Raw genomic sequence first — 12917 nt, 5'->3', positions numbered from 1 at the left:
AGCATACTTGAGCCTTTCTGTTCCCATAATCATCTACATTGCAGTCCTTTGTTAAGTCTGGACCACTGCATCTCTCGCAACCCACTCTTATGGCATGTATCGACTGGTCCATCTGTGTTATCCTACGGTTCATATTATTTAACATGGCCATGACCGCTGCTATTTCTTCAGTTTGGGACCCTCCTCCGCCTTTGATTCCTTCTTGCCTCGGGTTGTGGTATTCGCGGGAGTGTTTCACGAATTCTTCAATTAGCTCCTTGACCTCCCTTGGATTTTTCTTTGTCAAAGGTCCTTGAGAATCAAGGAGTTGTCTTGTCATCACGTTGACCCCATCATAAAAGATTAACATCTCTTGCTACACATTTAGGTCATGTTGAGGGCAATTTCTAAGTAAGCCCTTGTACCGCTTCCATGCTTCGTATAGTGACTCCCCCGGCTGTTGCTCAAAGTTGGGTATTGCCTTCTTGAGTTTGGCTATCTTAGATGGTGGGCAAAACTGATCCAGGAATTTCTCACGCATTTGAGCCCAAGTGGTGATTGTACCCGGTGGGAGTGCTTTTAACCACTCCTTAGCAGCTCCTTTGAAAGTGATGGGAAGCATCCTAAGCAAGACTGTGTTTCTGCTGACATTTGGGACATTGAAGTAGTCTGCAATGTCATTGACTTCATCTAGATGCTTAAAAGCATCTTCATGATCTTTCCCGAAAAATGGGATGTCCTTCAGGGCAGTCAATATGTGTCCCTTCAGCTCGAATGTGGCAGTGGCAGGTATTGCGGGTTGGACTAAACCGGGACCCATATCTTCTCGGATCCGCTTCTTGTAAGCTCCCATGGACATTTCTTCAATTTCTGCCATCTCATTCCTTGGCTCGTTCTCGGGTTCGCTTGTGTGTTCTTCAAATTCTGGCTCGGTGTCGTATTCGGACTCGGTTTGGACGGGCGTCTGATCAAAGTGCTCAATATTGCTCTTGTGCCTCGAGGATGAACTTGACTCTCATGTTTTCTTTCCCGACTTCCTTGAAAAATCTGACTTCAATTCTTGCAAGGGCGTCTTTTTCTTGTGAATTGCAGACTCGGGATCTTCTAGTGGTGGCACCAAGGGCGTGTTTGAGCCTCTGGTCATTAACTTCTGCAACTTGCTAAACTAAAACGTAAAACTGGACTAAAATAAGAAAAACTAAAAATGAACTCTCAGATTTCACGTCGTGAGTGTACTAAATCTCACGTCGTGAACGCTGTGAAAAAAAAAATTAAACTAAGATAAGCTAGCAAAAAAATAAAATAAATAACCAATTAAACTTTTTGCAGATTTTATTCCACAAAAAGGGCCGATTAATCTAATGCAACTAAAAAAACTAATAATATGCGCCGTTCCCCGGCAACGGCGCCAAAAACTTGATGTGTGTAAAACCAACTAGTTTTAATTCTACTAACTTAGACACAAAATAAACACACGAAAGGCAGTGTACCTATCGATTAGTAATATAGTTCAAGCAAGTAGGGTATCGAACACAGGGAACGGTAAACAATTAAAATAAATGCTAATATTATCTAAATAAAACAAATAACAAAAAGGGGGTTTTCTCTAGTTTTACAAGACTAGAAACTTAATTAGAATAACTAGCAACTAAAACAATTAATTACCAACTAAATTCAATAGTAAAGAGGACTTCTATTTAGGTACTACTCATTTGTTCCCATGGATGATTTTAATGTATCGGATTAATTCTTCATTGGCTACCGATTAAGATAATTAGGTTCACGTTCACTATTCCAAATTCTTAGAAAACAAATTAACTCAAGCAATGGCCAGTTGTCTAAATTAACGGGTTTCCTATATTATTGATTCGGGTTAAGTAAGACTTGTAGTGGTTAACTAAATTGGCCATTCAATTAACCTCTTGTCGATGTTCATCCAACAAGCTTACACATTAACTTACCTATCTTCTAGTTAATTCTAGTTTCACGATCGTTATTCCTAGACATACAACTATGTGGTCACAATAAATCATATGAAATTAATAACTAAGAGATGTTCATACAACTTAATTACTGATTTATTAACAGAAGAATAGTTATTGTCAACACATAAGGTTCTTTAACAAGCTTAACTAAACATAATTACCAATTAAAATTAATCCTACTCAAATAATCAATCCATGTTCACAAAATTGTCTACCCTAACAAAAGAATAAGTTTTTAGCTCATGATTGCAGTAAACATAAACTCAAAAACGAAATCAAAGTATGTAAACATGATTCAAATCAAAAAGTTACTAAGAATAAACCAAAATTGTCTTGATTCTCTTCACAATTGAATGTAGGGTTGATTCTTCAGTCCCTCACGACCTAGCAGCACTTCCAATCGTTTCTCAGCCTCCTAGGGTTTCTCTCCATGCTATGATATCGATCTGAAAGTCTCTTTATATAGATTTTCACAAAACAGAGGCTACTCGGCGAGTCCAGTGACTTACTCGGTGAGTCCGTCACTTAAAACCCGTGTACGGCAAGTCAGCGGGTCCAGAATCACGAAAGTTCGATACAACTCGCCGAGTAATCGACCCTACTCGCCGAGTACGTTTCGAATCAGCATTTTCTCAAAACACGAAAGTCGTCCGAAATTGTGTCTACTTTTCAGAAAATTTGAATCTCGTCAATCAGAGTTACAGTTCATGAGATATGGCCAAAACACTGACGAGGGGTCAAGCTGTCCAGCAACGTCCTTCTTTCTTCAAAATCCAAGATCCGAGCGTCCAATCGCCAATTCCGCTTCATTTTCCACCTGAGCATGTCTTTGTTACTGAAAATGAAATATTTAAGCTAATTAAGCACCTTTGGTTCATTAAATGAGACAAAAACAACAAAAAGTATGAAGATAATGCATGAATTTTATAACTAAATATGCCCATATCATCCAGCCACCCCCTTGGTGGCTCACGGTGGCGGCAACAGCACCAAAACGGCAGTAGCAGCAGCGGTTGAGATGATAGCTACCACCTTACGGTGGTGGCGGTGGTCTTTCTTGGTACCCAGACGAGCAAACAACACATACAATCGCAAACCCAAGCTGGACCCCGAACTACTCCCAGCCCAGCCACCGCGGGTGGCAGGTGATGAGCGGAAACACCGAAACGGTGACCCAAGGCCACCGGCAACTCCTGTCGATGTGAACGACACCAAATCACAGGAAGAACGAAGAGGAAGGAATAGATGGGTGGCTGCGATCCTTACCGAGAGCTTCCGATTCACACCCAACGTGCACATTGGCGAACACAGCGCTTTTCACCGGAGGAGAGCAGCGATAGCCTGCTACTGGCATCTTTGTGTGACACTTTGTCGCTAGCAGCAGCTTTGCCGGCGATTTGGTTGCGGTGGACTCCAGCTTCAACGGCAAGGAGGCGGCGGCTAAAGGAGCTCCAAGTATGGTAGCGGCTGAAGGAAGTTATGTGGGGGATTAGGGTTTAAGTAATGTAACAAGAAAAAGAAGTCATAGGGTTAAATCCCGCTCCACTGAAAACTTTGACCATTTTTACAAGTTCAGTCCCTCCCCCTTGGGATCTTTTCAAATCAGCTCCAATAATTACCATTATGCCCCTCCTCTACAAATTGTTCTTAATAAAGTCCTAATAATTCACAAATTAGTCCCTTAGCCTCCAAAATCTCTTCAATGAAGTCCTAGAAGTTACCCTATAGCCCCTGCCCTCATAATTATTTACAAAACTAATGTGGAACTGACACTTTTAACCCCCGACTTCTAAAATTGTAACCTTGCTGTATAATTATTGATTGCAGGGCTATTACACAATCATTAATTTATTTATTTATTAAATAAACGGGGTGTTACAACTCTCCCCCACTTAAGTTAGATTTCGTCCTTGAAATTATTCCTTACCGGCTCAACCATTCTAGTAACATGGTTACCATCCTAGGCACACCCTAGCTTTCCCAGGGTAGCCGTGACCAATCCTAACGAAGCCCTAAGATCCGCAGCCGAACGAATTTCTCGCAACAAGATCACATCTACTCCGTCTGAAATATCTTGTCTCGAGATGGTCTGAATCCCTGGAAGACCACTCATATTGAATCATTATTATTGGACCCAGTCCACTTTATTCTTCTACCGACTACTCAACTTCTAATAACTCGAGGTTCCCACTATAAATCTCGGTGACAAGCCCAATTTCCTCTACAGATCACTTATACTCGGCTAAGGCTTAGATAATCCCGCTGCAATTGACTTAGAATAACCCAAGCAATCTGTTATTCCATCCATACTTGCAATCCAAAACACAAATACTAATACTGCCCAAAACGCAGAAACTGCTCGAACACTGAACTGCCTGAAGCAGTATGTTGCCACCTGGCTGCTTTCCAAAATCTAACGAGACCTCCTGGTCTCAATTCGTTAACCAATCATATGAAAAATCGACATCCGGACCGGATGCGGAGCCAAAGGGCTCCCTACTTACTCGACTCACACATCTTCTGAACGAAATCCTTCTCTGGAACTAGTTGCCACTAGTTATCATGCCACTGTAGCTCTAACAACCTCATGATCCAACTGATCGGGTCCATACGTCGAATCCTGACGTTACTGAATCCAAGGCTAAAAGTGATTGCTACCCGACCAATGGTAGCCTAATGTACCAAATGACCTTACACAGTCCATTACTCCCTTGATCTCATAACTGCAGGGGTGATCTATAACAATGTAAATTTCTAAACAATTTTTCAGTTTTAAAAACTTAATTTCATTCATACATATTCTCAAATCTCAATGTACCACATGTCAAAACCATAAAAACACATCCCAAGATCAAAACGTATAAATCTCAGATAGTGTGCACTGATCATGCTGGCGCCTTCCCGCGATCCTCACTGGTACCTGAAACACATAACACAAACACTGTTAGCAGAAATGCTTAGTGAGTTCTCCAAAATACCACATACAACACATATTAGCCACTCTAGGCTATAACTCTGTATGACCCCCTGGTCAAAGTGTCTCAGTGGGACCCTCCAGTCCCATAACTCCGTGGACCCTCTGGTCCTAACTCTGTGGACCTTTTGGTCCTAACTCTGAATCACATATAGCACAAAATCACATAGATATCACATCATATAATAGCATACAACATACTCTACCACATAAATCTAATTACCACTCTAGGTAAAGTATAGTGAGAAGACTCACCTCGGATAACTCGGAAACCCTCGAACTCGGAAATACTAATCTAGCCTCCGCCTAATCACATAAAATAATTACTCTAACCAATACGACATACAACGACTAGGCTAATCGCTCTCTAAGCTCTCTAAGGAGGGTAAAATACCATTCTACCCCTCCAATGGCTCAAAAGTCCAAACATTGACTAAATCCCAATAGTCAACGAAGTCAACTCTAGTCAATGGTCAACTTTGACCAGACTCGTCAAGTGCACTCGGGCGACTCGGCAAGTCCACGTGGGTCCCATGAATCCTTCTAAGCCTCACTTGGCACACCGAGACCCTCCTCCACTCGTCGGGTTACTCTGCAACGAATCGCGGGGCAACCCCGACTCGACTCGTCGAGTCCACTTATGGACTCAGCGAGTTGCTCCTATAACAACTCTTAAATGTCCTTCTGAGGTCATATCTGCTTCTCTAAACTATATATCTGACTTCCCCACGACCAATAACCACGTAAAGGTCGGAACTTGACTCACATGAAATGCACCCAAGGCTTTTCCTTGGTGAAATTGCTTCTAAAATGGCAACCTAGTCTTTTTTCCTCTATAACCAACATAAAGCAGAATGGGGAAGGCTCTCTGGATCTCTATGGGTCCAGATCCGCGGTCTAACACAACAAGGGACCATAAACTCAACTTTTTAAGCCCTAAAAGGTTATAGAAAACCCTAAATCATAGATCTAAACCCAAAACAGGCAGGATGTTCGATTTGATACCTCAACAATGTAGATCTGAACTTGAAAACCCTGGATCCACAGCTCACTTGACCTCCTCTTGCTGGAAACAACTCTCCTTTGCTAAAACACACCAAAATCGATCAATATGGCCTTATCACTCTGTATGGACAGGTAGCCGCACAAGAGGGCTATAAGGTCCTTTAAATAGGGCTCAGGCCTGGAGATTTAGGGTTTCAACCCACAGCATGGACTTGTCGAGTCCCCCCTTTCCGACTCGTCGATTCTGCTCATTAATCCAGTCAGCAAACACGATCCTACTCGACGAGTCTAAGCGTCAACTCGTCGAGTCCCTCTCTTTTACTCAAATACACGATCAAACATAATACCTGGAAATCCGAATGTTACAATTCTCCCCCACTAGAATCAGACTTCGCCCTCGAAGTCTTGCTCCGCAAACAACTCTGGATGCTGCTCCTGCATCTCCAACTTCAGCTCCCAAGTCAGCTCGGACCCTCTCCGATGCTACTACTGGACTTGAACCAAGGGCACCTCCTTGTTCCTCAGAACCTTGATCTTTCAATCCACAATCGCAACCGGCCTCTCAACATAATTCAGGCTCGCATCCACCTGAATATCTCCTAATGGCACCACCGCCGACTCATCGGCTATACACTTCCTCAACTGAGACATGTAGAAGGTATCATGAATCAGGCTCAACTCCAAAGGTAGTTCCAAATGGTATGCTACCCTGCCCACCCTTGCGATCACCCTAAACGGACCAATGTACCGGGACCCCAACTTGCCCCTCTTCCTGAATCGGATCACTCCTTTCCAAGGAGACACCTTCAGGAGTACGTAGTCTCCCATGTGGAACTCAAGCTCGGATCATCGCCTATCCGCATAACTCTTCTGGCGACTCTGAGTTGTCAACAACCTCTGCCTGACTTGCCGTATCTGCTCAGTTGTCTGAAGCACTAACTCAATGCTACCCAACACTCATTGCCCGACCTTTCCCCAGCAGATGGGAGTCCGACACTTCCTCCCATACAACAACTCAAAGGGAGACATACCGATACTCGAATGGTGGCTTTTGTTATAAGAAAACTCAGCCAATGGCAGATACGTGTCCCAAATTCCTCCGAAGTCCAACAAACATGCCCTATGCATGTCATCAAGCGTCTAAATCGTCTGCTCACTCTGACTGTCCGTCTATGGGTGGTATGTAGTACTGAAATGCAGCCTCATACCCAACTCCTCAAGGAATTTCTTCCAGAACCTGGAAGTGAGACGCACATCTCGATCCCACATGATCGAGATCGGTACTCCATGCCATGATACCACCTCTCTCACATACAACTCTGCCAGCCTCTCAGCATAACAGCTCTCAGTGATAGCAAGGAAATGAGCGCTCTTCGTCAACCGGTCAATGCTCATCCAAATTGCATCGACACCTCTCGCAGTCCTCGACAATTTTCTGATAAAATCCATAGAAATTTGTTCCCACTTCCACTGGGGAATCTCAAGTGGCTGCAACTTGCCATGCGGCCACTGGTGCTCGACCTTGACCCTACAACAGGTCAAGCACCTCTCCACAAACCACGCAACATCCCTCTTCATACAGGGCCACCAATAGTCTCTCTTCAGGTCCAAATACATCTTAGTGGCCCCGGGATGGATCGAAAACCTCGATCTGTGTGCCTCCTCCATCAGAATGGTACCTGCCCCGCCCTTAAATGGCACCCAAATCCGACCCTGAAAGGTCATAACCTTCGACTATCGGCAATGAACTCAGATATCTGCCCGATCACCTGCTCTCACTTGCGGTTCTCCGGTCTCATGGCCTCTACCTAAGCTTCCCGAATGGTGTCCAACACTGGAGTCATCACTGTTAACCTCATACAACATTAGCCTTTCCCGGGTGGTACAGGATCACGCACTCATAGTCCTTTACCACATCCAACCATCTCCTCTAGCGTATATTCAGGTTGGGCTGATCCATCAGATACTTCAAGCTCTTGTGGTCCGTGTATATGGTACACCGAACCCCATACAAATAGTGACACCAGATCTTGAGGGCGAACACCACAGCCCCCAACTCCAGATCGTGAGTAGGATACCTCGCCTCATGAGGCTTCAGCTGCCTTGATGTGTATGCTATCACGTGCCCTCTCTGCATCAGCACCTCATCCAATCCCGATATCGATGCGTCATAATACACCACAAAGTCCTCCATCCCCTCCGGAAGGGCTAACCCTGGGGCTTCGCATAATCTCTGGCGAAGTGTCTCGAATGAGGCCTGCTGCTCTAGGCCCCAACTGAAAGCCACGCCCTTCCGAGTCAACCTGGTGAGAGGAACAGCAATCCTAGAGAAATCCTTAATAAATCTCCTATAATATCCGGCCAAGCCCAGAAAACTCCTGATCTCGGTGGGGGATCTCGGCACCTACCAACTCATCACCGCCTCAATCTTGGTCGGATCGACAAATATCCCCTTATGGTTAATGAGATATCCTAGGAACTGGACCTCTCGTAACCAGAAATCACACTTGGAGAATTTGGTGTAAAGCCTCTCTGATCTTAGAACTCTAAGGATCTCTCTTAAATGCTCCTCATGCCGCTCTCTGGATCTCGAATACACCAATATATCATCAATGAACACTATCACCGAATGATCCAACATCTGTCTGCACACTCTGTTCATGAGATCCATGAATGCCGCCAGTGCATTGGTGAGTCCGAAAGGCATCACTAGGAACGCGTAATGTCCATAGCGAGTCCTGAACGTCGTCTTCTAGATATCCTCATCACGCACTCTCATTTGATGATATCTAAACCTTAGATCGATCTTGGAGAACCAAGACGCTCCCTGTAACTGATCGAATAAATCATCGATCCTCGGTAAGGGGTAACGTTTCTTGACCGTTAACTTGTTCAACTCCCGGTAATCAATGCACATCCGGTGGGAACCATCCTTTTTCTTGACAAAAAGGATCGACGCTCCCCACAGTGAGCTACCCGGCCGAATAAACCCCTTCCTCAGCAGCTCCTGCAGCTGTGAGGATAACTCTTGCATCTCTGGTGGCGCCAGGCGATAGGGTGCCTTGGCAATAGGCGCTGCTCCCGGAACCAAGTCAATGCGAAAATCCACCTGCCTCTTAGGAAGCACACCCGACAACTCCTCGGGGAAAACATCTGGGAACTCCCACACTATCGGAACCTCATCGACCGATCTATGCCTCTCTGCGTCTACTCTCGTATCAATCACATAGGCCAGAAACCCACTCCAGCCCTGCTATAGGCTCTGCCTCGCTCTAGCGGCCGAACAAAACGCTGACCCAAAACAGGTACCCTCGTCGTACACCGTAAGCACTCCCCCACTAGGGTCTCATATGGTCACCAGCTATCGCTCACAGTTGATACCCGCTCCAAACCTGCTCAACCAGTCCATGCCCACGATGACACAAACATCTCCCATCACAATCGGGACTAAATCAATTGGAAACGCAACGCCAAATATCTCGAGTACACATCCTCAAATCACATCAGTGGCATACTCCGCTCTCTCGTCAGCTATGGAAACTAGCAGAGGTCGACTCAACGCCTCCCGACTGATACCGATGTGCTGACTGAAAGTTAATGATACAAAAGATCGACTCGCACCCGAGTCAAATAACACCAAGGCAGGTACAGAACTCACAAGAAAATTACCTACGCACATCATAATATAAGCACAATATCTCAAACATCAACTGAATACATGAAAGAATACATACCAGCCACGACATTGGGCGCTGCGCAGACCTCCTCCGTTGTCAACTAGAAGGCTCTTCCTCATGCCTTCGGTGCCGCGGCCTTCACCGGACGACTCTCGGTAGCTCGTACAGTAGCAGGGGCAGATCCCAGTGATGATCACCGCAACTGCAGACACTCGGCCTTCCGGTGTCCGGTCTGGTTGCAGTGGAAACAGATTGCAAACCCCTTGGGGAAATCCATGGCCATGTGCCCCTCCTTGCCACACTTGTAGCAAGACCCTTCTCTGCAAATCCCCTCATGACTCTTTCCGCACTTGCCACAAGTGCGGCCCTTCTGGTTCCCTGTTCTCGAATCGGCGGGCTTGGCTTGCTTGGCTGTCGGCTGGGACAAAGCCGATCGCCGATCCCTCGCCTGAGGCTCTGCCTCCTCCCTAGCCTGAGTCTCAAGCTCTATCTCCCTCTTCCGATCATTTTCCTGAAGCTCGGCAAATGTCCGGTACGACGAGTTTACCACGAACTCGCGGATGTCTCTCCTCAAAATGCTCAAATACCGACTCATGCGTGCCTGCTCGGAAGACACATGCTCAGGGCTGAACATTTCCCTCTCATGGAACATCCTGGTGATCACAGTAACAGACTCGGTACCCTGCTTGAGGGTCAAGAACTCCTGGGCCAAACGTTCCCTTTCCATCGGGGGAACGTACTCATCACGAAACATAACGGTGAACCTCTCCCAGGTCACCGCGGCAAGCTCTGCAGAAGAATAGTGCACTGTCACAAACTTCCACCAGTCCTTCACTCCCAAACGAAGATGGTTCAGTGCAAACCAAACTCTCAGATGCTCCGGACAAGAACACATATAGAAGCATCCCTCGATGTCAGAAACCCATCTCATCGCAGAAATCGGATCCTGCGTCCCATCAAACTCTGGTGGCTTCGTGTTGCTGAACTCCCGGAACAGCAACGAATCGCCACCCTGAGGTCTAGCAGCAGCAACAGCCGCAGTGGCCGTAGCAATAGCAGCCTCAGTACCTACTGCGTATCTCTCGTCGAAAGTCTCAATCAGGGGTGGTCTTAATAGACTTAAACATCTCTGGTATCTCTGCACGGATCGCTGCAGCCACCTCCTCGTGGATCATCTAGCGGAGCTCCTCATCACTCACTCCGTTGGTCTCTGGTCTATGGCGTGTCCCAACCATGATGTCTTTGAAATACAACACAAAATATCAGAGACTCGCTCGAGTATGCACACACTCGATATCCTATTCCTACTCGATCCCTAGTACCCTAAGGATTCTTACTTGGGCTGCACACTGATCCGATGTCTTTAGTAGTACAGGCCCAATACTACCGTCCACACTGCATCAGTATTCACCCCAAGTCCTCCTCCTAGGATCCCAAATCCCAATTACTCTACTCTCACTGTGCATAGGCTACTCTCTAGCAGACCTCTCATAAGCTCCTTGTTGCTACCTACTCACTCTCAGGCGTCTCCTAGCAGCAAAACCCCTAGGCTAAGGCATCACAAATCAGGCTACTCTAGTCCTAATAAGAATACCTAACCTACTCTAACATGCATAACATATCATATCATATCTCATAACACATAATATAAGGGTATTTTAGGAAATCACCGTTCGGGCGTTGGCTGATCAAACACACTGCTCTGCTCTGTTCTTTCCAAAATCTTTTTAATCTTTTAGAAAAATTTTGGTTTTAATTTGAAATTTTTTCTCAAATCCTCAGTTTGAGTTCAAATGCGCCCGAAGGTGCATCTGAATCCCTCAAACCAAGGCTCTGATACCAACTTGTAACAACGTAAATTTCAAAACAATTTTTCACTTTTAAAAATGTAATTTCATTCATACATATTCTCAAATCTCAATGTACGACATGTCAAAACAATAAAAACACATCCCAAGATCAAAACGTATAAAACTCTGATAGTGTGTACTAATCATGTCGGCGCCTTCCCGCGATCCTCACTGGTACCTGAAACACATAACACAAAACACTATAAGCAGAAATGCTTAGTGAGTTCCCCAAAATACCACATACAACACATATTAGCCACTCTAGGCTATAACTCTATATGACCCTCTGGTCAAAGTGTCTCAGTAGGACCCTCCAGTCCCATAACTTTGTGGACCTTTTGGTCCTAACTCTGAATCACATATAGCACATAATCACATAGAAATCACATCATATAATAGCATACAACATACTCTATCACATAACTCTAATTACCACTCTAGGTAAAGTATAGTGAGAAGACTCACCTCGGATAACTCGGAAACCCTCGAACTCGGAAATACTGATCTAGCCTCTACCTAATCACATAAAATAATTACTCTAATCAATATGACTTTTAAAGACTAGGATAATCCCTCTCTAAGCTCTCTAAGGAGGGTAAAATACCATTCTACCCCACTAATGGCTCAAAAGTCCAAACATTGACTAAACCCCAATAGTCAATGAAGTCAACTCTTGTCAACAGTCAACTTTGACCATACTCGTCGAGTGCACTCGGGCGACTCAGTGAGTCCACGTGGGTCCCCTGAATCCCTCTAAGCCTTACATGGCACGCCGAGTCCCTCCTCCACTCGTCGGGTTACTCTACAACGAATCGCGGGATAACCCCGACTCGAATCGTCGAGTCCACTTATGGACTCGGCGAGTTGCTCCCATAACAACTCTCAAATGACCTTCTGAGGTTAGATCTGCTTCTCTAAACTATATGTTTGACTTCCCCATGACCAATAACCACGTAAAGGTCGGAACTTGACTCACATGTAATGCACCCAAGGCTTTCCTTGGTGAAATGGCTTCTAAAATGGCAACCTAGTCTTCTTTCCTCCATAACCAACATAAAGCAGAATGGGGAAGGCTCTCTGGATCTCTATGGGTCCAGATATGAGGTCTAACACAACAAGGGACCATAAACTCAACTTTTCAAGCCCTAAAATGTTATAGAAAACCCTAAATCATAGATCTTAACCCAAAACAGGCAGGAAGTTCAATTTGATACCTCAACAGTGTAGATCTGAACTTGAAAACCCTGGATCCACAGCTCCCTTTACCTCCTCTTGCTGTAAACAACTTCTCCCTTGCTAAAACACACCAAAATCGATCAATATGGCCTTATCACTCTCTCAACTCGCTCAATCTCTCAAGGGGCACTCTCTCTGGACAGGTAGTCGCACAAGAGGGCTATAAGGTCCTTTAAATAGGACTCAGGCCTAGAGATTTGGGGTTTCAACC

At 45.2% G+C, this 12917-nt stretch overlaps 1 non-coding gene across 1 annotated transcript; it reads left to right on the top strand.

Moving 5' to 3' along the window:
- Window positions 1–365: 365 nt before the first annotated feature.
- On the top strand, window positions 366–472 carry LOC111921381 (small nucleolar RNA R71). The gene has a single exon (XR_002860159.1). It is a non-coding gene; the product is annotated as a small nucleolar RNA R71 (small nucleolar RNA).
- The last annotated feature ends 12445 nt before the right edge of the window (window positions 473–12917 follow it).

This window comes from Lactuca sativa, chromosome 4 (genome assembly GCF_002870075.4).
Source record: "Lactuca sativa cultivar Salinas chromosome 4, Lsat_Salinas_v11, whole genome shotgun sequence".
Taxonomy (NCBI): Eukaryota; Viridiplantae; Streptophyta; class Magnoliopsida; order Asterales; family Asteraceae; genus Lactuca; species Lactuca sativa.
The sequence above is the reverse complement of the archived record's forward strand: the minus strand, read 5'-3'. Positions and strand labels throughout refer to the sequence as shown.